General features: G+C 39.5%; 1 long non-coding RNA gene across 1 annotated transcript in view; it reads left to right on the plus strand.

Annotated features, from left to right (window-relative positions):
- Positions 1 to 639: 639 nt before the first annotated feature.
- LOC133257012 (uncharacterized) overlaps positions 640 to 26,965 on the plus strand; it is a 45,574-nt gene continuing 19,248 nt past the window's right edge. Inside the window, exons 1-2 of the long non-coding RNA XR_009739368.1 lie at positions 640 to 901; positions 4,405 to 4,567. This is a non-coding gene — a long non-coding RNA (uncharacterized LOC133257012). The remainder of the gene's footprint in view (positions 902 to 4,404; positions 4,568 to 26,965) is intronic.

Raw genomic sequence — 26,965 nt, forward strand, 5'->3', positions numbered from 1 at the left:
TTTTCTGACCTCTTATTTTATCTCTCTTTTTTTTGGTGGACGGGGGGGAATGCGAGGCTTGAGGATTGTAATACCCTGACCAAGGAGTGAACCCAGGCCCCCAGCAGTAGACGTGTGGAGTCCTACCTACTGGACCACCATGGGCTTTCATGACCTCATTTTATTTTATTTTATTAATGATTTTAATTAATTTATTTACTCATTTTTGGTTGTGCTGGATCCTCCTTGCTGTGCGGGTTTTTCTCTAGTTGCAGGGTGAGGGCTTCTCATTGTGGTAGCTTCTCTTGCAAAAGCATGGGCTGTAGGGTGTGAGGGCTTCTGTAGCTGTGGCTCCCAGGCTCTAGAGCACAGACTCAATATTTGTGGCACACGGGCTTAGTTGGCCCACAATATATGGGATCTTCTCAGACCAGGGATTGAACCCATGTGTTCTGCATTGGCAGGCCGTTTCTTATCCATTGTGCCACCAGGGAAGCCCCCTGACCCTCTGTTTTAAATTACACTCTTAAAGCAATCTGTTCTTTTTCCCTGCCATTGTTTTATTCATATATCATTTACTGTCCTCTGATATATTTTAATGGGTATATTATTTATTACCTGTACTGCCACATGCTCAAATATAAGTTTCATTTGGAGTTTGAGTTTATTGATTGAATAGTGTCAGACACAGAGAAGTCTCTATGAGAGAGAAAAAAAAAAGAATGAGTAAATTTAGCAGTTAGCATGAGAAGTGAGTATAGTATAACCAAATCTATGGTTTTTCCAGTAGTCATGTACAGATATGAGTTGGACCGTAAAGAAGGCTGAGCACTGAAGAATTGATGCTTTCAAACTGTGGTGCTGGAGAAGACTCTTGAGAATGCCTTGGACAGCAAGGAGATCAAACCATTCAATCCTAAAGGTAATCAACCCTGACTATTCGTTGGAAGGGCTAATGCTGAAGCTGAAGTTCCAGTACTTTGGCCACCTGACACGAAGAGCTGACTCACTGGAAAAGACCCTGATGCTGGGAAAGAGAGAAGGCAAAAGGAGAAGGGGGTGACAGAGGATGAGATGGTTAGATAGCATCACTGACTCAAAGGACATGAATTTGAGCAGACTCCAAGAGATAGTGAAGGAAAGGAGAACCTGGTGTGCTGCAGTCCATGGGGTGGAAAAGAGTTGGACACAACTTAGCGACTGAACAACAACAATGAGAAGTGACAATTGTTTACTAAACAAAGTAATCCCTGGGACATTGGATAAGAATCTGTGATTGTGCTTACAGTGGAAACTTTAAGAAGCTTAGTGGAATGCAGACAGGTGGGAAACACCTGAGAACTCAAACCTTTGTGTGGCTGGCTTCCTTCCTTCCCTTTTGGGTTCCTTTGGTGAAGATAAGGGTGGGGCTGGGGTCATGTTCATCTTTACTTAGTTTAACTAAGGTAGATTGAAGCTGTAGGTATTGCATTTTACCTGATGATCTCAAACTGTGTGATACTATTCAGCTAGCTTCTCCATTCTCCAGTCTGTCATAAACTGTGTGTGGCTTTTACAGAAGTGAAAATTCTTATATCTCTCCCTCATCAGGACAGTTTCCTCCTGCAGGATCCCACTTTGCTCAAGCCCTACTCCCTGCTCCATATTAGTGTGAATGTAGTTTACTCCTGGGATGGCATCTCTCTACTTCTGTCTTTCCTTCCCTTCCACTGCTCTGCCATCTCTAAATGATACAGCCACAGTCTTTCACTTCAGACTTTTCAAAGTGTGACCAGCTTTCCTATGTACCCCCAAATTCTAGGAGATAGAAGTTAAGCTCTTCAAATGATTCTCTTAAAAACTTCTTTATTTGAGGGGTAGGAACTCACCTCTCCCGTCTCCTGTATTGGATGGTAGGGGCAGGAATGTACAGAAATGCTGGGGACCTACCTCACCACTTGCTTCTTCAGCCTCAGTGAATTTCTCACCAACTCACGTAGTCTGGTTCAGTTCAGTTTAGTCGCTCAGTCATGTCCGACTCTTTGCGACCCCCTGAACCGCAGCACGCCAGGCCTCCCTGTCTGTCACCAACTGCTGGAGTCTACCCAAACTCATGTCCATTGAGTCGGTGATGCCATCCAACCGTCTCATCCTCTGTTGTCCCCTTCTCCTTCTGCCCTCAATCTTTCTCAGCATCAGGGTCTTTTCAAATGAGTAGTCTGGAGGTGGATCATAACTTAACGCTGATAAAACTTGTGTCTCAATGTTTTAACATGTTCAGAAAAGCACCTGCCTTTAGAGCATGGAAAGTATTTGACATCTTGTGCAAACAGCAGAGGCCTCAACTGAGCCTGAGACTCTCTCCCACCACTCATTTTAGATTTGTTGGTCAATTTGCCTTCCATCCCCAACACACCCTCTTCATTTCATTCACAGTCCCTGAAATATATGAAAGACTCTCTTCTCTGTCCAAGTAACAGATGACTGAACTAGAGATGGACTCCTAACCCTGGGAGGAATCCAAAGATGGTCCATTCTGGTTCTCTCCTGACAATATGAACTGAGATTTAAGAACCTGTAGTACGATGGTAGTAGATGATTGAACTCAGAGTTATTTAGCATCAGGACTGAGAGTCCTAATGGATGAACTGGTGAGTAAACAGAAGAAGGAAGCAGAAGCAAACAGGAAGGCATACAGCCAGAGACATGGGGAGAGCAGTGACTGTTGCTTTTCCATTTCCTGGAGACATTCTACCATGCTGTCTGCATTTGTTTCTGTAAGATTCTTTTATGTTCTTTCTTTTTTATAGTCTCTCTTTTTATATCAGCTGGTTGAGTGAGAAATGACTGCTCCTTGCAAAGAAATGGAACAGACTAGAATAATAAATTTGTAAAGGATTATTTTTTTCTGTATGACATTTTCTTTAGTATGCCTCAGTGGATATTTTGAATTTAAAACATATCATAATCCCACACTACTCAAAGTACTGTCTGAGGACCAGCAGTTTAGGCATCACTAGGAGTGTTAGAAACGCAGAATCTCGGCCTCCCCAGATCTACTGAATCATAGGATCCCAGGTGATTTCATACGCATTTGACAGCTTGTGAAGCCTAACTGTAATTTACTCTACACGTTTGGTCAAATCAGGTCAGTTCAGTTGCTCAGTCGTGTACTACTCTTTGCGACCCCATGGACTGCAGCACGCCAGGCTTCCCTGTCTATCACTAACTCCCGGAGCTTACTCAAACTCATGTCCATCAAGTTGGTGATGCCAGCCAGCCATCTCATCCTCTATTGTCCCCTTCTTCTCCTGCCTTCAATTTTTCCCAGCATCAGGGACTTTTCCAGTGAGTCAGTTCTTCGCATCAGGTGGCCAAAGTACTGGAGTTTCAGCTTTAGCATCAGTCCTTCCAATGACTGGTCAAATCAGTCTTCCTGAAATACTGCTTTCATCATATCCCTAGAATTTTAAATGTTCCTCGTTGCTCTCAGAAAAGTCAAATGCCCCCGTCTGACACTCACAGTTAAACAAACCTCATCTGTGTCTCTAATCTTTCTTATATGGATGTCCACTCCAGCTAAATCAGTCTAGTTGGTTATTCTCCAAATATGCCAAGTGTGATATTCAGGGACTTTGCTCATGACATTTGCCTGTCTGGAATTTTCCTTCCCATCTCTCTGCATCCCTCCTTGAAAGACCGGTTCAGTTTCTGCATCTCACTTCAGCTCACACTGTTGTTTCATCCTCTGATCATCTGTAACTCTACAGTAGCTATTCTAGGGTAGTTTTTTGTTTGTTGTATTTTTGTATTTTTTATACTTACAGGCTCTCCTCCCTCATCAGTGCTTACCACAATGTGGTGTATAAGCATATACCAGTGTCTCTCTTCATTGGTTACATCTTTATTTTTTTAATGGCTTTTAATTGGGAAGAGACTTGTTACTGTATACAGTTCTAATTTTTCTAATTTCTTTAACCAAGCAGGGGTTAAGTCCAAACAGAAAGAAACTGAAAGCAGAGTGCTCACTCCCTTTTGTATTTGGATGTAAATTTTCATCACACTCTGAGAGTGCACTTATTTCTGTGACATTTTTATTCCCCATCATTATACAAAGATGGGACCTATATAAGCACATGTTGTATAAGGGAAAGTTTTAATGGATCTCTTTTTAAAATATATCTGAAATATTGCAGTTGATGTTGTATGTACACATAATTTAGGAGTCAATTGCTCTGTAATTCTTCTTATGAAAAACAGTATCCCTCTCTACCTCCATCTTGCAGTATCCTTGAGCATTAGCAGAGTAAGGAAGTGTAGATGCCTCAGTGCTACTATGTTAAGTCTACGTTCGACTTAGGCAGGTGGTCATGAGTGGAAGGAGAAGCAGATATGAGTGAGTATAGGCTTCCATTTGTAAGCCATTTTCACTCTCCTCTCCTTTAGATCTGAGCTGGTAGAACATGAAAAAGCTGAAAAGACTCAAGATGTGCCTGTGCTGGGACCTGATAACTGAGAGTGTGGTCCACAAAACTGCATGTGCATCAGTACCATCTGGAGAGCTATTACTGGGCCCCACTCCAGTGATTCTGACTTAAGAAGTTTTGAGGTAAGGCCCCCACATTTGTGTTTCTTTCCTCCTTTTCTTTTTAAGAAATAAGAGCCACGTTTTTTGTCTGTTCATTTCTTGCATCTGAAGTACTCCTTGATGGCATCGTGTGCCTGAGACTCTTTGCCATAGTCCTTACCTACCACACAGATGCAACCAACCACTTTACTGGGTTTTCCCTCTCAGTCAGTTTTAAGAGAATCTACCCATTCCTCTGGGGCTTCCCTGGTGGCTAAGTGGTAAAGAATCCACCTGCGGATGCAGGAGACGTGAGTTTGATCCCTGGGTTGGGAAGATCCCTTGGAGAAGGAAATGGCAACCCATTCCAGTATTCATGCCTGAAAAATCCCATGGACAGAGAAGCCTGGTAGGCTCCAGTCCGTGGGGTCACAAAAGAGTCAGACACAACTTAATGACTAAACAACAACAACAACAACCCATTCCCGTAGTTTCTTGTTGTCATCAGCCTTAATTGCATTGATTTGGTGTATAGCACAGAGGCCTCCACCAGTTCTTGTGCATGGGGAGAGAAGTCCCAGGCTGGTGGGGAGGGAGTAGGAGCCTCTCTCATACGTGTGAAAGGAATGAATTGGTGTGCTTCCTTTCTCACCTGCACTATCAGACTTCTCACAGGATTTAAATAAGTGCCTTGGAATGCTAAGCAATTTCCAGGAATCTATGTGCAAATGCTCATATCCCTACAATTCTAAAGAAAGCCAAGCTGCCGTTCTTTTTCTAAGGGGTAATATTCTGTTATCAATGTGGAAAAAGTTTCCATGTGGAAAAAAGCCAACTGATTTCTTATTGGCAGTCTCAGCTATTTACTATTTCATTAACATATAATGTTAATTTTATCTGTAATTTAATTACAAGTTGATTCAGTTCAGTTCAGTCGCTCAGTCATGTCCAACTATTTGTGACCCCATGGACTGCAGCACGTGAGGCCTCCCTTATCCATCACCAACTCCCAGAGTTTACTCAGACTCATGTCTATTGAGTCGGTGATGCCATCCAGCCATCTCATCCTCTGTCATCCCCTTCTCCTCCTGCCTTCAATCTTTCCCAGCATCAGGGTCTTTTCCAGTGAGTCAGTTCTTCACATCAGGTGTCCAAAGTATTGGAGCTTCAGCTTCAACATCCGTCCTTCCAATGAATATTCAGGACTAATTTCCTGTAGGATGGACTTGTTGGCTCTCCTTGCAGTCCAAGGGACTCTGAAGAGTCTTCTCCAGCACCACAGTTCAAAAGCATCAATACTTCGGTGCTCAGCTTTCTTTATAACTGACTCTCACATCTATTCATTACTATTGGAAAATCCATAGTTCTGACTAAATCGACCTTTGTTGGCAAAGTAATGTCTCTGCTTTTGAATATGCTGTCTAGGTTGGTCATAACTTTTCTTCCAAGGAGCAAGCGTCCTTTAATTTCATGGCTACAGTCACCATCTGCAGTGATTTTGGAGCCCCAAAAATAGTCTGTCACTGTTTCCACTGTTTCCCCATCTATTTGACATGAAGTGATAGGACCAGATGCCATGATCTTCGTTTTCTGAATGTTGAGTTTTAAGCCAACTTTTTCACTCTCCTCTTTCGCTTTCATCAAGAGGCTCTTTAGTTCATCTTTGCTTTCTGCCATAAGGCTGGTGTCATCTGCATATCTGAGGTTATCGATATTTCTCCTGGCAGTCTTGATTCCAGCTTGTGCTTCATCCAGCCTGGCATTTCACATGATGTACTCTGCATTAAAGTTAAATAAGCGGGGTGATTATATACAGCTTTGACGTATTCCTTTTCCTATTTGGAACCAGTCTGTTGTTCCATGTCCAGTTCTAACTGTTGCTTCCTGACCTGCATACAGGTTTCTCAAGAAGAAAGTCAGATGGCCTGGTATTCCCATCTCTTGAAGAATTTTCCACAGTTTATTGTGATCCACACAGTCAAAGGCTTTGGCATAGTCAATAAAGCAGAAGTAGATGTTTTTCTGGAACTCTCTTGCTTTTTCGATGATCCAGCAGATGTTGGCAATTTGGTCTCTGGTTCCTCTGCCTTTTCTAAAACCAGCTTGAACATCTGGAAGTTCATGGTTCACATACTGTTGAAGCCTGGCTTGGAGAATTTTGAGCATTACTTTGCTAGCATGTGAAATGAGTGAAATGTGTGGTAGTTTGAGCATTCTTTGGCATTGCCTTTCTTTGGGATTGGAATGAAAACTGACCTTTTCCAGTCCTGTGGCCACTGCTGAGTTTTCCAAATTTGCTGGCATATTGCATGCAGCACTTTCACAGCATCATCATTCAGGATTTGAAAGAGCTCAACTGGAATTTCATCATCTCCACTAGCATTGTTCGTAGTGATGCTTCCTAAGGCCCACTTGATTTTGCAGTCCAGGATGTCTGGCTCTAGGTTGTTGATCAAACCATCATGATTATCTGGGTCATGAAGTTCTTTTTTGTATAGCTCTTCTGTGTATTCTTGCCACCTCTTCTTAATATCTTCTGCTTCTGTTAAGTCTATACCATTTCTGTCCTTTACTGTGCCCATCTTTGCATGAAATGTTCCCTTGGTAACTCTTAATTTTCTTGAAGAGATCTCTAGACTTCCCCATTCTATTGTTTTCCTCTATTTCTTTGCACTGATTACTGGGGAAGGCTTTCTTATCTCTCCTTACTATTCTTTGGAACTCTGCATTCAAATGGGTTTATCTTTCCCTTTCTCCTTTGCCTTTCAACACAGAATTGTAAAGCAATCATCCTCCAATTAAAAATAAATGAAATTTTTACAAAAACCTAAATTTATCAATGAAAAGAGGATCTCAACACAGACTCACTTGGGTCTATGCATTCACTACAAGAGAGCGGAAACTCAGGTCAGCACTGTTCCTCGATAAACAGCGTCAAGGACGCCATCTGTCTGTGGGAAAGTGACCGCCCCAGGTCACACGATGTCCAGGAGTAAACCCAGAATTTGAGACTCACAAATAAGGACTACAGAGGGACGGATGTCCCTGGGGTCCAGTGGTTGAGAATCCACCTGCCAGCGCAGCAGGCAGTGGTTTGATCCCTGGTTGGGGAACTAAAATCTCACACATGCCGCAGCTACGACCCAAGGCAGTCAAAAGAGAAAAACACTATTTATAAGGCCACCTCAGACAACCATTTTGCCTTTTTGCATTTCTTTTCCTTGAGGATGGTCTTGATCTCTGCCTCCTGTTCAGTGTCATGAACCTCCATCCATAGTTCTTCAGGCACTCTGTCTGTCAGATCTGATCCCTTGAATTTATTTCTCACTTCCACTATATAATCATAAGGGATTTGATTTAGGTCACACCTCAATGGTCTAGTGGTTTTCCCTGCTTTCTTCAATTTAAGTCTGAATTTGGCAATAAGGAGTTCATGGTCTGTGCCACAGTCAGCTCTTTGCATCCAAAGATGCAAAGATCTTTGCAACCAAAGATGCATATGTGCAGCCAAAGATGGTGAAGCTCTATACAGTCAGCAAAAACAAGACTGGGAGCTGACTGTGGCACAAGTTGATTCAGTTCTGTTCAGTCGCTCAGTCGTGTCCGACTCTTTGTGACCCCATGAATTGCAGCACATCAGGCCTCCCTGTCCATCACCAACTCCCGGAGTTCACTGAGACTCACGTCCATTGAGTCAGTGATGCCATCCAGCCATCTCATCCTCTGTCGTCCCCTTCTCCTCCTGCCCCTAATCCCTCCCAGCATCAGAGTCTTTTCCAATGAGTCAACTCTTCATATGGGGTGGCCACAGTACTGGACTTTCAGCTTTAGCATCATTCCTTCCAAAGAAATCCCAGGGCTGATCTCCTTCAGAATGGACTGGTTGGATCTCCTTGCAGTCCAAGGGACTCTCAAGAGTCTTCTCCAACACCACAGTTCAAAAGCATCAATTCTTCAGCACTCAGCCTTCTTCACAGTCCAACTCTCACATCCGTACATGACTACTGGAAAAGCCGTAGCCTTTACTTGACGAACCTTTCTTGGCAAAGTAATATCTCTGCTTTTGAATATGTTATCTAGATTGGTCATAACTTTCCTTCCAAGGAGTAAGCGTCTTTTAATTTCATGGCTGCAGTCACCATCTTCAGTGATTTTGGAGCCCAGAAAAATAAAGTCTGACACTGTTTCCACTGGGAAATATTAAAAAACAACAACAACAAAAACAACAAAGAAACAAAGGACCTCCACCAACTTGACATAGAGGCTCATCACAGTTGGATGGAAGCATGCAAAGATGGACTTGGCACTTGTCTAAGGGTTTGGCAGCTTTGTGAGTTCCACGTGCCAGGCCATCATAGATGACGATGGTCTTCAGCACCTCTTGTAAAGCAGGATTAATGTCTATTACACCTCCAGCAACAATGCCTTCTTCAGCCATGGCGGTAGGTTATGGGTACTTTCTTGGCCATGGCAGTAGATTATGGGTACTGCTCATCTGGAATGCACATGAGCCTCTGCCTCCACAGTAGTGGCCGGGAGACAGCAAGAATTTTCATTTTTAACAGATTTTAGATGATTCCTAGTTGATGCTGCTGGTTCAGGGACTGCATTTGAGAATCACTAATATAGGCAGAGAAAAATATAAAAAGGGAAAAAAACTGAATAAGTATGATTTGTTCATCTAGGTCCTTCTTGAAGGTCTGAAAATTGTAACATTAACTCAAATAACAGGTTTTAAATGAACAAAAAGCACAGTTGTTTATTAAATAGAAGCGTTTATCCTTTTTGCTCTTTATAGCAAGTGTTTGCAAACATCAATGTCTATCTGAGAAAGACTTTTAGTTTTATTTATTAAAATTTGTGAATGCGAAGGAAATATGTTTGTTTTCATACGACAGTGAAATTAGTAAACGATGATAGAAGTAGTCTGTAGATTGCTTTCATCTTGTGTTCTCATAGATGTTTTGGATAAGCTGATTTTTTTTGCCAATTGAGTATTGGTCACCTATTTTCTTTTTAATTTTATTTATTTATTCATTTATTTTTGGCTGCACTGGGTCTTCATTGCTGCGTGAAGGCTTTCTCTAGCTGTGGTGAGCAGGGGTACTCTCTAGCGTGGTGCTCAGGCTTCTCGTTGTGGTGGTTTCTCTAGTTGGCAGAGCACAGGCTCGGGGGCGTGCAGGCTTCAGTATGAGTGTGGGTTCAGTAGTTGTGGCACACGGGCCCAGTTGCCCTGTGGCATGTGGAATCCTCCCAGACGAGGGGTCAAACCCATGTCCTCTGCGCTTACGGGTGGACTCCCAACTGCTGGACCAGCAGGGAAGTCCAGTCACATTATTGTTTTGCCATTGAATATTTTTGTGTCTGCTGTGTTTTATCTATATTTTTTTTTTCCGTGATTTTTACCAAGATATACTGATACTAAGTGAGTTGACCTCAGATGACTTTCCGAAGAATGAAATCTATAACAGCAGTGGGATGATGTATTGGGTTTTTATTTTTAATGATCATCTTAAAAGTCAAAATACAGCTCCTGCTGATTGAATGATAAAACTCTAATTGTATTGTGATTGCTTCCCCTCTGGGAGAGGAAATATCAGTGCAATACTTTCCACAAATGCTGTTTGAAACTATGCTTTTATTTTTTTTCCTTCCAGTTTTACAGCGATATCATTGACATATAGCACAGTATAAGTTTAAGGTATACAGAGTAATGATTTGATTTACATACATCATGAAGTTATTATCACAATAAGTTTAGTGAACATCCATTATCTCATATAGGTACAAAATTAAAGAAATACAAAAAAAATTTTTGTGATGAGAACTCTTAGAATTTACTCTTTTAACAATTTTTCTATATAACATACAACAGTGTTAATTGTATTTATTATGTTGTACAGTACAACCCTTGCACTTAATTGTCTTATAACTGAAAATTTGTAACTTTTGCTTACTTCCTACTTTCATCCAGTTCCCCCTCCCCCACCCTCCACCTCTGCTATTCAGAAATCTGATCTCTTTTGTTATGTTTGTTAGCTTTTGAAATATAATCGACCTACAAAAGAATGTTACTTCCTGTTATGCAACAGAATGGTTAGGTATTTCTACATTTCAAACTCGTCACCACAATAAATCTAATTAGAATATGTTACCATACAAAGATATTCTATAGTTATTGCCTGTATTACCCAGTACATTTGCCTATATTACAGTACATTTCATACCCATGACTCATTTATTTTGCAACTGAAAGTTTGTACCTGAAATCTCCCTCAACTATTTCTTTCCTCCTCCTCCCCTCTGGCAAATACCTGATTGTTCTTTGTATCTGTAATTCTGTTTTATTATATTTGTTCATTTATCTGTTGTTTTTTTTTGAGATTCCGCATATAAGTGAAATCATATGATATATGTCTTTCTCTGTCTGACTTATTTCACTTAGCATAATAGTCTCTAGCTGCACCCATGATGTCAAAAATGATCAGATTTCATTCTTTTTTGTGGCTGAGTAATAGTCCATTGTATATACACACACAAGCTTTGTGCATTCACCTATTGATGGGCACTTAGGTTGCTTCCATGCTTTGGCTATTGTAAATAATGCTGCAGTGAACATAAGGGTTCATGTATCTTTCCTATATTGCTGGATCATATGATAGTTCTGTTTTTAATTTTTTGAGAAATCTCCATACTGTTTTCCATAATGATTGTACCAATTTACCTTCCCACAAAGTTTATAAGGATTCCCTTTTCTCCATTCCCTTTTCTCCAAAATTGTCACCAACATTTATTATTTGTGGTCTTTTTGATGATAGCTATTCTGACCAGGTGTGAGATGATAACTCATTGTGGTTTTAATTTTCATTTCTCGAATGATTAACAGTGTTGAGCATCTTTTCATGTACCTATTGGCCATTTTCATGTCTTCATTAGAAAAATGTCTATTCAGATTTTTTGCCCACTTTTAAACCAGTTTTGTTTTTTTTTTGATGTTGGGTTGTATGAGATATATATATATATATATATATATATATATATATATATATGTATTAGATATTAATTCTTTGTTGGTCATATCATTTACAAATATTTTCTCCCATTCAGTAGATGGTCTTTTTCTTTTGTTTATGGTTTCCTTTGCTGTGCCAAAGGTTTTAAGTTTAATTAGAACCTATTTGTTTATTTTTGCTTTTGTTTCCTTTGCCTTAGGAAACAGAAACAAAAAAAAATTATGATTTACACCAAAGAGGGTTCTGTCTGTGTTTTCTTATAGGAATTTTTTGGTCTCAGGTCTTACATTTAAGTCTTTAATCTATTTTGAATTTACTTTTGTGCATGATATAATAGAGTACTCCAGATTGATTCTTTTCCATGTAGCTTTCCAGTTTTCCCCAGTTTATTGAAGAAGCTGTCCTTTTCTCACTGTATATTCTTGCCCCCTTTGTCATAGATTAATTGACCATAAGTGTGTTGGTTTATTTTTGGGTTCTCTATTCTGTTCCATTAATGTATGTGTCTGTTTTTGTGCCAATACCACACTGTTCTGGTGATTGTAGCTTTGTAATGTACTTTGAGCTCAGGGAACATGATTCCTCCAGCTTTGTTTTTCTTTCTCAAAATTATTTTGGCTATTCGGGATCTTTTGTGATTTCATACAAGTTATAGAATTATTTGCTCTAGTTCTGTGAAAAATGCTATTGGTATTTTGGTAGGGGTTGCATTGAATTTATAGATTGCCTTAGGTAGTATGGTTATTTTACCAATATTAATTCTTACAACCCATTAACATAGAATATCTTCCCATTTGTTTGTGTCATCTTCAATGTCTTTCATCAGTGTCTTATAATTTTTTGAATACAGGTCTTTTATATCATTTGTTAGATTTATTCCTGTACATTTTGTTCTTGTTGATGTTATGGTAAATGAAAATATTGCTTTTAAACAAGGCCTTAAAATACCTTGTGTGCATGTGTGTGCTAGAGTACTGAGAGTACTGGAGAGTATAGTGGAGTGGGTTGCCAGGTCCTCCTCCAGGGGATCTTCCTGACCCAGGGATCAAACTCACAGCTCTTATGGCTCCTGTATTGACAGGAAGGCTCTTTACCACTAGTGCCACCAGAGAAGCCCCTTAAAATACCTTACTATTGATTATAAACCAGTGGGTGGAAAAAACTTTTTTTTAAGCCAAAAACAATACGTCCTAGTAGTTGCCATCATGATAGAAAGCAACATAGTTATTTCAGTTATTCTGTTATTACCTAAAACCAGAATCAACAAACTAGAGGACCAAATCTGTTTCACCAACTATTTTTGTAAATAAAATGTTATTGCAGTACAGGTAAGCTCATTTATTATAGAAGTGTCTTTGGCTCCTTTTACACTATAGCTGCAGAGTTGATTAGTTGTGACAGAACCCATGGGTTTCCCAGGAGAATATGGCAACCCACTCCAATATTCTTGTCCGGAGAATCCCCATGGACAGAGAAGCCTGGCAGGCTACAGTCCATAGGGTTGCAGAGTCGGACACAACTGAAGTGACTTAGCATGCACACATGACAGAACCCATATGACCTATGAAGCCTAAAATGTTTATTATCTGAACCTTTACAGAAAAAGTTTACCAACTCCTGGCCTCCCATGTAATATTTATGATGGCAATTTTTAATTTGTTAAGGTAGAGTTGATCTTTTGAAAATGCCAAAAATTCATTTGAAAAAAAGAAAGTTTAATAATTTGAGTGATCACATGTTCTGATGCCATTTTGTCCAAAATAAAATGTGAGTGTATTTAAACTATTTTTTAATGATTTCATTAGGACAACCTACTGAATGGGAGAAAATATTTGTAAATGATATGACCAACAAAGAATATCTAATACATATATATACGTGTGTGTGTACATATACACACACATATATATATATATCTCATACAATTCAACATCAAAAAAAAAAAAACAACCTGGTTTAATGGCCATAGAATTCATAAGGATTTCATTTATAACTAGGCTCTGAAGAACCAAAGTGGGATTCCCAGAATGTCTGAGCATTATTGAAATAAACATATAGAGAATTATTCTTTTAAATTAAAAATTAGCTTTCCTTTATTGCCTATTCTGCCTTCTTTTTAAAAAAAATCAATCCTGGATAAAAATGTCTACCTGATTCCAAAATAACTGAACAAATAACTTGCACATTATCTAGGGTACAAAAGATGTTGTATGATAGAACTTTTTATTTTACAGCTGAGGTGTACTGGTATAAACATATAACTCTGAATTTAATTGACCATCTGAGAAACTTTAATCAACAGTTCACAGTTTAATAAACAGTTCACAGACTGTTTTGTGAAGAGAGTCACATTATAAGTGCTCAGACTACATAAATACGTTGGCTAGCCTTTGGCCAATGAGCAAAGTGAAAAATAAAAATTGACCCCTAGAGAAATTTATGTCATCTTACTAGTGCTATTATTAAGCTTGCTTTTCCCCACAACTTTCTATTCTGAAAAATTTCAAATCTATGGAAAAGTTGCAAGAATAACAAGACTCCTATACTCTTTTTCTTGATCATCAGTTGTTAATATTTTGTCAAATTTGCTTCTCTCTCTCCTTTCCTTCCTTCCTCTCTCCCTTCTTTCCTTCCTTTTTTTTTTTGCTGAATCATTTGAAAATAAGATGTAGATATAACATTTTACCCTTAAATACTTTAGCATGCATAACCTGAGACTATAACCTTATGGTTATTTCAAAAAGTTTCCATGAATTTCCAAGTGATTGTGTTTTTTATTGTGTTGTTATTTTTGTGGATGATGATACCATTTTACATTTTATGTATGTATGTGTGAACATATATTTTATTAATCTTGAGTAAATAACTTGGAGTGGAATTGCTGGATCTCGTGAAAAATGTTTGTTTAACTTCATAAAAAAACCTCCATACTTTTAAAGAGTAATTGTCATTTTAGCATTTCCATAACCATAATCAGTGGTTCAATTGCTCTGTATCTTCATGAATACTTGATTTTGCGAGTCTTTTGCATTGTAACCATTCTAATGTGTCTCTTGTGGTATTACATTATGACAGTTTGCATTTGCCTTATGACTAAGCATGTTGAATTTTTTTCATATTGCATTTATAGATAATTTTGAGGGGGTACAGTGTCTAAATATTTTGCCCATTAAAAAAATAAACTTTTAATTTTAGAGCAATTTTAGATTTACCAAAAAATTGCAAGATTGTATAGAGAGTTCCCATATCCTCTGTACCCAGTTTCCTCTGTTATTAACATCTTATATTAGCATGCTAATATTTGTTACAATTAATGAATCAGTATTTCTACATTATTATTAATTAATGTACATGCTTTATTCATATTCCCTTAAGTGTTGCCTAATGTCTTCTTTCTGTTTCAGAATCCCATCTAGGATATCAGATTACATTTAGCCATCCTGTCCTTTAGGCTGTTCTAGGCTATGACAGTTCCTGACTTTTTTTGTTTTTGATGACCTTAATAATTTTGAAGAGTACTCATTAAGTATTTTTAGAATGTGGAATGTCCCTCCATTGGGATTTGTCAGTTATTTTTCTTTTGATTATGCTGGTATTATGGTTTGGGGGAGGAAACTATAGAGTTTAAAGTGCCATTTTTATCACATCATAACAAAGATACATACTATCACATGACTAATCCCTGTTGATGTTGACCTTAATAACCTGGTGGAGGTAATGTTTGTCAGGTTTGTTATACTTTTTTCTCAAAATGTATTTTGTATTTTTTCCTTTTTATGCATTTCCAAAACAATGTGTTTCTAAAAAATAATAGCTGATCGTAATACTCCCAATATAAGATAGTTTTGCTAAGTTAGTCTTCGATGCTCTCCAACTTCCTTTTCCTCTAACAAGTATAACAAGCTGTAACAGTGGCCACAACATAGTCTATGTCCTCAAGAAACTCATTTTTCAGGGAGTGGCTAGAGAAGTAAAGAGATCATTGCAACAGTGGGACTGACATGTGCTATAATAGAGGAAAGTTCAGGATGCCATGTGTCACTGATGTAACAAGAGAAGGCTTTATGGAGGAAATTGCTTCTAAGCAGAAACCTGAGTGAGGAGGAATTAGCCAGATAAAGCTGGAGAGAGGATGATGGAGAGTTCCAGGTAAAGAAGGTGGTTTCTACAGAACAGTAAGTGACAAAGACCATCGTGTGTATCGGTCATTTAGGTAGTTTATGAGGACTTAAGGCCAAGACAGACTGACTAGTGATAGTGTTGGTTGGAGCTTGAGGAGTCCAGAACACAAATACTTAACAAATCACATCAAAGGGTTTAGACCAGCAGTTATCTCTCAGGGTGGGTAGTGGGAGGAGGTAGTACTGTCTCCACTGTCCTGCAACTTACAGAATTCACTTTCTAAATGTAATCATGGCCAAACATTTAAAAATTGGACTAATGTTACATGAGTTTCCTTTCTGGATAGTAAGGGAAGGAGGTAGTAAATTTGATGAAAATTATTTGTTATATAAAATTTTTCCTAACAGGGTTGAGAACCACTAGTATAGACTATGTCGAAGGCAATGAAGAATCCCTGAAAGGGTTTAAAAGGGGAATAACATGATCAGATGTACATTTGGGGAAGATGATTCTGGCTATAATGTGGAGAATAGATTGGAAGGAGCCATCCTGGCAGAATATGGACCAGTTGGATGGCAATTTTGGTAATCCAGGTAGTAGATGATGGTGTCGTAAAATAAGGTATTGGTCATGGAGATAGAACATAATGGTATCTTCCCCTGGATTCTCTAAACAGCTTTACTTATGCAATTATATTCGTTTTCAGGACCAAAATAGCGTTTGAAATTTGAGGTATTTTTAAAAATAATGAAGAAATATTTTGCAGCAGGGCATTTACCCAGGTTTCTTGAATTATATCAATAGTGCAATAATTTAGAGTCAGACTCTGGTTAAGAAGTCTGAGTCCTCGCTTTGACACTGAATAGCCCTAGCTTTGGGAAAATTTGGTTAATTTTTCTAGGCCTCAGTTACTTCATTAGCAAAACGGGGATATTAATTGCATCTGCCATGTTGTAATTCCATGAGCATCAGTATTCACTTCACCTACTTATTAGACCAGCCTTGACTCTAGCTAAAAGGAGTTTCAGAGGCACATCACATAATTATCTTTCAAGTAGTGGTTTTGGACTTATCTCAACTATCTACATGCTCACATTTTGTTTCATATTGGGACAAATTTCAGACAATTCTAGGATTGGAATTTCTGAGTATGATTAGCAGCCATGGAAGAGAGTGAAACTTACCAGGCTTTAACTCAATGCTTTTATAATTTGTTATCATCCTTTAGGGGCATGGAGAAGTATCTTCCAAGGACTTGTGAATGAGGAAATAAAATGGTCCTCTGAGAATAAATTGTAGGATCATGGCAGAAAAATATATAATTACCTGAAAGGGACAGACTTGGGCCAGCTAAAATGTTAGTAACCTAATTGAAGATATTTTAATATGTCCTAAAGATATCAGTCTAAAAAGGATTGATTGGTGTTCAGTTCCTAGATTTAAAAAAACACACATAGGCGAAACTGGCAGTATCCATCCAACTCAGATTAGGAAAGGAAATCTTAGCTTGCATGTTTCTGATTCTGATTAGAGGTGAATGCAAGGGTTACAGGGCTTCTCAGGTGGCACTGGTGGTAAAGAACCCACCTGCTGATGCAGAGACACAAGAGACGCGGGTTCAATCCCTGGGTCAGGAAACCTGGAGGAGGTCATGGCAACCCATTCCAGTATTCTTGCCTGGAGAATCCCGTGAACAGAGGAGCCTGGTGGGCTACAGTCCATAGGGTCGAAAAGAACTGAACGTGAATGAAGTGATGTTTCATAAGGCTTTGTAAGTTGTCATTATTAGGTTTTGTAAGTTGTCCTTATTTCTTTTCTTCCTTTTCCTTGGAAATAGGAGGCTTTATTTTTCAATGAGCACTAAGTTACCCAGAATAAGGATGGTACTTCCAGCTTCCTTTGAAACTACGTGTGGCTCTATGACCAATTGTTTGTCTATGAGATGCATGCTGACATGGTGTGTGCAACTTTCAGAAGTTTCCATAAGAAAAGGGAATGCTTTCCTTTACCCTTACTTTTTCTTTCTTCCTGCTGTTAGAATATGTATGTGATGGCTGGAGATTAAGCAGCTATCTTGAGCTCTCATGAAGTTGAAACCATGTGTTGAGTATGGAGAGTAACAAGATAGTGGAAGCCTGGGTACTTGGTAATGGTGGATCTGCTTTACCAGTCTTGGACTGTTTAATCAGGACTTCATTTTTGTGAGAGGTCATAACTTGTTCAAGTCTACTTTGTTCAAGCTACTTATATGTGGGGATTTCTACCTCTCACAGCTGAATGTAATCTTAATTACTGCCTCAGAGTCAGTATTAGTTTCCTTTTGCTGAATGAATTACTATAACCTAGTAGATTAATATTAAAATTCAACTTTCAAAAAAAGCTAAGATCATGGCATCTGGTCCCATTACTTCATGGCTGGGAAAACAGATGGGGAAACAATGGAAACAGTGACAGACTTTATTTTCTTGGGCTCCAGAATCACTGCAGATGGTGACTGTAGCCATGAAGTTAAAAGACGCTTGCTCCTTGGCAGAAAAGCTATGACAAACCTAGATAGCGTTATCACAAAGCAGAGACATTACTTTACTGACAAAGTCTGTCTAGTCAAAGCTATAGTTTTTCCAGTAGTCATGTATGGATATGAGAGTTGGACCGTAAAGAAGACCGAACGTTGAAGAATTGATGCTTTTGAACTGTGGTGTTGGAGAGACTCTTGAGAGTCCTTTGGACTGCAAGATCCAACCAGAAAATCCTAAAGGAGATCAGTCCTGAATATTCATTGGAAGGACAGATGCTGAAGCTGAAGCTGAAGCTCCAATACTTTAGCCACCTGATGTAAAGAACTGACTCACTGGAAAAGACCCTGATGCTGGGAAATAGTGAAGGCAGGAGGAGAAGGGGACGACAGAGGATGAGATGGTTGGATGGTATCACCAACACTATGGACATGAGTTGAGCAAGCTCCGGGAGTTGCTGATGGACAGGGAAGCCTGGTGTGCTGCAGTCCACGGGATTGCAAAGAGTTGGACACGACTGAGCAGCTGAACTGAAGTGAATAGCTTACTATAATGCACATGTGTTCTATTATAGTTCTGGAGATCAGGGATCTTAAATGCATCTCATTAAGCTAAGATCAAAGTGTCAGCAGCGCTGCATTCCTTCTTGGAGTCTTTAAGGGGAAATCCACTTCCTTGCTTTTGTAAGCTTCTTGAGGCTGCCTGTGTTCTTCAGCTTATAGCCCCCTGCTGGCATCACTCCAACCTCTTGTTTCCATCATTACAGCCCTTTCTACTGCCTTTGACCTTCTTTTTTCTCTCTCATAAGGAAGCTTGTAATTATACTGAGCCTACCTCAGTAATTGGGCTTCCCTGATAGCTCAGTTTATTAAGAATTTGCCTGCAGTGTAGAAGACCCCAGTTTGATTTCTGGGTCGGGAAGATTCCCTGGAGAAGGAACAGGCTACACACTCCAGTATTTTTGGGCTTCCCTGATGGCTCAGCTGGTAAAGAATCTGCCTGCAATGTGGGAGACCTGGATTTGATTCCCAATTTGGGAAGATCCCCTGGAGAAGGTAAAGGCTACCCACTCCAGTCTTCTGGCCTCGAGATTTCCACGGACTGTTTAGTCCATGGGGTAGCAGAGTCGGACTGGACTGAGCGATCACACTTCACCAACTCAGTCATCAAGGGATGATCTTCCCATCTCAAGATCCTTCATGTAATCACACCTGCAAAGTCCTTTTGCTGTGTAAGGTAACATATTCACAGGTTCTGAGTGTTAAGATGTAGACATCTTTGGGGGGCCTTTATTCTGTCTGCCACAGTCTTTCAGTCTAGTTCTGTATGTTCATCTTGGAGAAGGAAATGGCAACCACTCCAGTATTCTTGTCTGGGAAATCCCATGGGCAGAGGAACCTGGCAGGCTACAGTCCCTGGGGTCACAAGAGTCGGGCATGACCGAATGACTGAACACACACACACACTCACACACATGTTCATCTCTCTATTCTTATTACTGAGTAATATTCTGACTATGGTTTGATTTCCCAGGTAGGCTATCTCTAGGGAGAAAATATACAGATCATACAGACACTGAAGTTTCTGTCCCTATGCAGAGATTTCCCATGGCAAATTAGTAAGTACTTTCTTAGTATGAATTCTCTTTGCCTTGACTTCAAGGAATCAATGAGAACATGCTGGTCCATGTGAGAGGTTAATTTCTCACTGCAAATGAATAAACTGGCATTTGAATATCTACTTCTATCTCTGCATGAGTCAGCCTCTTGGGGCTCATACCTAGGGCATTGCAAGGAGTGAGTTTCTGGGCCAGATCCTGAAAAGTGGCTGGATCTAATTGTGGTGTTTCAATCAATCCTGCCCAACTCCTGTTGCCTTCCTGGATGACCCCTTGACCATTTCCCTTTAAGTTCCTTCTCCACTGATTTCTAGATCATTAACTTGAAAGGAGTTAGTCAAAGGTGTGTGAAGTAATGTTGTCCTTAAATCATGTTTTGTAATGTAGGAAAAAAATTAGAAAATATTTTAATGGACATTAGGGTTTTTTTTTTTTTTTTAATACTATTAGCTAATATCTGGGTTTGGGTGGACTCCGGGAGGTGGTGACGGACAGGGAGGCCCTGCATGCTGAGTTTCATGGGGTCGCAAAGAGTCAGACATGGCTGAGCGGCTGAACTGAACTGAACTGAACTAATATCTCTGACAATGTGACAATAAACAAAACATACTTTTAGTTAGGTAGTAAATGAATAAAGCAATGGAAAAATCGAAATTCATTAAACAAATGAATTCTAATGTAACATTTTAAAGAAAAATGGTTATCAGTGATCATATCAGCAGATAAGATATGGTAAATACCAATCGATGAAAGATTCTTTCAACATATGGTAAATATCAATCAACAAAAGATTCTTTTGAGAATATTAAGGTGACTTAGAACTAGCAAATTCTTTTCACTCGATGCATTGAATTGATTGGGGTAAGCATTGCCTGAGAGTGTAACAATCTCTAAAATTTTCTCTCCCACACAGTGAAATGACTATAATTTAATATTCAGTGTTACCAACACTTTCCCTTACATAATAAAGAAATTAAAGGATAAATTAGGAAAAACAAGTTGGATTTATTGAGACAACTCCAGATAACCACTTCCTGGAAGGTGGGAGGACAGATTTATTCTTATCTCTGAGCCTCCTGATTTAAACATTTGTTCTGTGTCCTTGGCCTGGAATGCCCTTCTTGTTGGTCTAGGAAGCACTTCTTCATTCTCTAAGATTCACATTAAATATGACTGTCTCTGTGAAGTCTTCCTTGAGTCTAAGGGGAAGTTAACCCTTACTATCTTCTGTACTACCACTGTGTACTCTGTACTTTTGATAGATATGTTTTCCTTTCTACTATCTGAAAGTCTTGAGAGAAAGAATATATATATATATATATATATATATGTATGTATACAGTTATTTATTTATTTTACTTAATATAGCACTTACTATAATACTATATTAGGCATTCTTCCAAGCACCGCATAAATATACAGTCATTTAATCCCCATTAGTTATAAGGAATTGGCTCAGTGGTTATGGAGGCTGAGAAGAAGGCCCATAGAGGAACTGAGAAGTCCAGGATCTGTAGTCAGCAAAGCTGAAGAGCTAGCAGAGCCAGTAGTGTGGTTCCAGTCTAAGTCTTAAAGCCAGCATAATGTTTGACCAAATGTCTGGGCACCCTGTGACCCAATCAAATTGACAGCTAAAATGAGCCATCACAGATGTGTAACAGAGAAGGACTCACTGAGGTAGAAATATCTGAGGGAAGGAGGTGAGTGAGTGAGTCATGTCTGGGGGAAGAACATCCCAGGAACAGTAAGCACAAAGGTCTTGGGGTGCCTAGAAGGTTTAAGGAACAGCAAAGGGTAGGGAGACTCCTACTAGAAAGGAAGAGGTGAAGGATGAGGAAATAGGGGACAAAGTTGGAAAAGAAATGAGCCAAGGGCAGAATGTGAAGAGCTTTGAAGGAATTTGAGGAGTTGAGCTTTTACTAAAAATGGCATTGGAAAGTTTCTGAACAGAAGGGTGACCTTCTCTGGTTTATGTTTTATCAGCATCACTCTGACTTGTGTGTTGAGAAGTCTGAATGGAGTCAAAATGGAAGGTAGAAGACTAGTTGTCTCCTCCACTAATTTAGGTGAGACACAGTGATAGTGGAATGATGACAAGTGGTCAGATTCTACACATATGTTGACAGTTGAGTTGACATATCAAATGTGGGGAATGAGAGCAAGAAAGGCATCAAGGATGACTTCTAGGTTTTGGCTTGAGCATCTGGGGAAAAGTAGAAGAGGCACAGGGTTCGGCAGTAGGGAGGTAGTGAGAGGGGGTCAGGAGTTCAGTTTTGGACTTGTTAAATTGAGATGTCTATTAGTCATCCAAGCGGAGGTTTAAGGAGGCTGCTGGATATGCGAGTCTAGTGCAGGGGAGAAATGCAGGCTGGACAAAACATATATTGGGTGGTATTTAAAGCCATGAGACTAGATGAGATCACCTAATAAGTGAGTGAAGAAGATAAAGAGGGAAGGTTCGAGGACTGAATTTTGGAATACTCCCAAGTTTTGGAAGTCAGAGTGTTGGAAGAGAACCCAACAAAGAAGACTGAGGAGGAACCAGAGATATAGGTAGAAGACCAGATATGTCTCCTTCTGTAAACCAAGTGGAAAAGTGGTTCAAGGAGGAGAGAGTGATTGTATTCTGCTAACCAATCAAGTAAGAGGAAGACTGAATATTTAGCCTTTGGATATAGCAACAGGGAGGTTGAAGTGATCTTGATAAGAGCAATTTAGTTGGAGTGGATTGGATAAATACTGATTGTATTAGGTTTAAGAGAGACTGGGAAGGGAGATTTGGAGGTAGTAGAGATGATGACTATGGACAACCTCCAGAAAAGAAAAAGAATGGGAGTAGTAAATGGAAGAAGAAGTGGGGTCAAGACAGGGTTTTTCAGAGGTGAGAGAAATAATGTCCATAACTGATGGAAAAGATCTAGTGAAAAGGGAAGAATTGAGAACAGAATTGCTGGAGTGAGTCCTTGAGGAGGTGACAGTAAGTGGGCATCTAGGCTACAAGTAGAGCAACTGGTCTTTTGTGGGGGCACGAAGTTTTCATCTACAGCCATAAGAAAGAACCCAGGACTTGGGCACTCATGCAGTTGGTGGGTGTTTGTGGGAGCTCTCTTCTGACTCATTCTATTTCCTCAGTGAAATATGTGAATATGAGAATATGTGAAATGAGAATAGGTGGTGAGTAGGTGTTTGAGGTTTGAGGACAGAGGTGAAGGTATGTAATACCACTAGGGAAAGAGGGATAATAGAAGGACTTGGGGAATATAGTATGATTGCTGGCAGGATTAAGGGCCTACTCAAGGTTTAAGATCATAAATTTAAAGTGAGATCTCTGCATGGTTTGGTTCTTCACCAGGCACAGGTGTAAGCATGGACTACAGGGTGTATTGCCTGTAGTAGATCATTGTGGAATCAAGTGAGTTTCTCAAAGTGTTGGGGGGAAGGACACTAAGGGTACTTGCAATGTATAATAGGAGAAATTAAGCTGAGAAGGGAAACAAGTGACTGTATACATGAATGGGGACTTCTGTGGTGGCTTAGACAGTAAAGAATCTGCCTGCAGTGCAGGACATCCGGGTTCAATCCCAGGGTTGGGAAGAACCCCTGGAGAAGGGAATGGCTGCCCACTCCAGTATTTTTACCTGGAGCATTCCATGGAGAGAGGAGCCTGGTGGGCTACAGTCCCTGGGGTCACTAAGAGTCGGACACGACTGAGTGACCAACACCTAGGCTTATACATGAATGAATGTTTTCCTTAGTTGCAACACATTTTTTCCTCTAGCATTCATTGATTCAAAACCTCTTTCTTCTTAATGGCCCATGTAAGAATTGTACCACCCAGAAAGCATGCTGTGCTTAAACAGATTCTTGAATGAGCATGATTTAAGAGGGGGCAAATGTTTTATCATGGGTCTTGGTGTAGAGGAATTTTGCTGTTTAAGTTTTCCCTTAGGTAATCTAGAATTTTTATTTCATTCAAGTTTTAACTTGTTCTGGTGGGAAAACACTGACCTCTGCTAAATGCTAGAGTGTGACTCAGAGAAGTTTCCACAAGCATTCTTTTTTTTTTTCAATTGGGCCAGATCTCGGTATCTTTCTGAGTATTTGGTGAATGATGTTTTGATTGATCCTAATTAGGAGTATGTGTCCAGGGGCATGAGGGTGAGGGGACTCTTATTCCCTTTGGGTCCCTGTTTGGCTTCAATTTTGTATTCAGCAGGCAGAACAAGAGACAACCTTTGTTTACAATACAGAGTCTCCTTTAACCCAAGGTAAGGGCAGAGAGTACCAAGAAAAAGGTACAAGGCCAACCCATGCACCACACTGACACATCCTCAATTCTGCCTCCCTAAGTTTTACATAGGACACAAAATAAAGGCTCTCTCTGCTTCACTCTGTATAACCATCAGTCCATACATAGCATGGCCACTCCCTCACGTGACTCTGTGGTCAGGGACCTTGGTGATAGTGGAGTGTGTGTGTATGTGGGTACTATTTTAAAACTAGTGTCCTAAAAATAGTTGTGTACAAATAGAAAATGCATGCTGGTTGAGCTCAGGCTTGTTAAGCCCTGGAACTCTTAGTCTGGGAGTATGGCAAGTATATCGTATTCTATTACATAGAACCCCTAACCAAGGGAGAATCTAAAGAAATCTAATACAGAGACACTCCCACATAGACCAGTAGTTCTCAGCAGGGGCAGTACCACCTTTTACGATGTGTTATAGGAACTGTGGGTACATTTTTGGTTATTACAATGATTGAAGGCATGCTAACTGGTATCTGGTGGCTGAGGGCCAGGATTGACAGATGTTTGGAAGAGTTCCATAGGACATAGAAATTGTCCCACCCTACTATCAAATGTCCTTTAAGGCACTGATGTGGGTGAAAAGCTATTTATAATTATCTGAACATAACCCTAACTCTAGTTTTATTTCTGTTTTGTATCACAATTTAAGCATTATGTCAATTAAAATGAGTTATGGTTTTTTTTTCCCCTGTATATGTGTAGATTATACTATGAATTCCCTTTCAGGACAATGAAGGGATGTTTCATTATAAAAAGGGGATAGTGGGTCTGATACAGTTGAAAACTACTCTTCTAAATATTTGCTTGTGCCTTATTCTTTCCATGCCACAATGACAAATTTTCTATAATCTCATTCAGTTTTATCCATAGGAAGTAAGGCGGCATCAATCAGGAGCCCACATTTAAGTCCTAAAGTCAGAAGAGTCTCAGGTGGAGGCTGCCTGTGAGTCCTCCCTTCTTTCCCCATATTAGGAAGAAATGAAGACAGGAACAGTCCTAATTTCTTGTAGAAAAAGAAATCATAGTGAAAATGTATGAAGGATGAGGTAGTCTGGGGCTAGACATCGTGTTAGGTGGGAATCCCCACCGGGGCAGAGATAACATCTTCTCTGTCTCCTAGTCCGCCTGCAAACTCTCCTCCACCGTAGCTGTCCACACACAACTGGTTCCTTTCCCTAGAAATGTAACTTGCATGTCCCAATTACTCGATAAACACTGCAAACAGACTTCCTTTGTTCTCAAGATATGTGTTGGATGGTAAAAGGTTTACACCAAAACATGCTGTCCACCAAGCTCCAGACATTCCACTTAAGTGAAGGTGCCAAGTGAAAGGTTTGGAAAGATCTTCAAAAGGAAATGCAGAGAGGCAAAGGGTTCATTAATCAGGACCCTACAATTACGAGGATCCAAGGCCTTTTCCCATCATCGGGGTGAAGCAGCTGCAAATATCACAGCAGGGAGGAACAGTACTGACACTGTGATATTATATGCTTAAAATGGAAATGGTGAAGTTATTTATTTTTTAAAAGAGGGAAGCAGACTGATTAAAAGGAAGGTGTTAGGGACCAACCAAAGAGAAGATTGATATTCAAAGGATACTTTCTGCTGTTGAACATAATGTGAAATTTAGGCATGTAAAAGGATTAACTGAGAAATGAATGTCTCCAGACTGGACCTGTGTCTCTCAGGAATTCACATAGGACTTCTTACAGTAGCATTGTGGATTGGACAAAATGTTTGCTAAATTTGGTTGAGATATTGGAGAGGAAGGACTTGGTGGAGGGAAGTGATTGAGAGCGCATGATTGAGAGCACTGCCAGCTCATGGGTATACAACCTGTGCAGTCACACAGGGCCCTGTGATTATTAATACTTTTTGAATGGAGCCCCCCATATTTTCATTTTGTACTGGGCTTTTCAAATTATGCAACTAGTCTTGATCAAAAGAATGAACATCTGAGTCAGAGAGATCTGGCTTCAAATCCAAGCTCTACCACTGGTTAAAAGTATGATCTTGGTCCCCTTATTTAACCCCTCCTCATCTGTAAAATAGGAACCATCATAGTATCTATCTCATAGGGCTGTTTTGATGACTACAAGAAATAGCATAACAATATTTAGTAAATATTATTAATCTTATTATTAATGACAAAAATTTAGATGGCATGGCAAAGGCACCAAGACACAGTCATCACTAGAGTAGAATTGTTTTCTAAACTCATTTTTGTAAGACACTTCTGCTCTGGATGAGTAGATTGACATCGCCATCCTTGTGGCAGGACAGCCCAAGGTAATTTTCTTAATTGCAGGCTTCACTGACACATTTTGTGCCAGAACCAAAGGAGAGTAGGTGTTATTTCAAATCTATGAATCATCCCATATACTCATGCCTCACATATTTCTTATAGATTTAAAAGAGTTGAACTCTAACCAAGATAATGGAGACATTATTTTAGAAAGTAGAAATATGCCCATATAAAGGCAACTCGCTATTAAGAAAACTTCCTTCTCTGTGTGGGCCTGCCAAGTCATTTTATTTGCCTTTCAGTTATTTAAGGCAATATTCCCAAACAAAGGAGATGCAAATCAAAAATATCACAGGCCCATTTCGCTAGGACTACATACTAATTATCACCTTGTCATGAGCACATTGATTGTATTGTATTAGAATATGGTTTGGGCTAAGTGAGGAATGAAATGTGAAAATAAGGCTGAGTAGATGTGTTTTCTCCCATTTTTACTGAATACCCCCTATTAGTTCCTTGCTTATTACTATAATTAAAAGTAGTCTTTGGTAGACCTTTTAAAATTATTTCTGAAGTTGAGAACAAATTTTTTAAATGTGAAATGGATTTCTTTAAAAAGG

Source organism: Bos javanicus, chromosome 11 (genome assembly GCF_032452875.1).
Source record: "Bos javanicus breed banteng chromosome 11, ARS-OSU_banteng_1.0, whole genome shotgun sequence".
In the NCBI taxonomy this organism is placed as follows: Eukaryota; Metazoa; Chordata; class Mammalia; order Artiodactyla; family Bovidae; genus Bos; species Bos javanicus.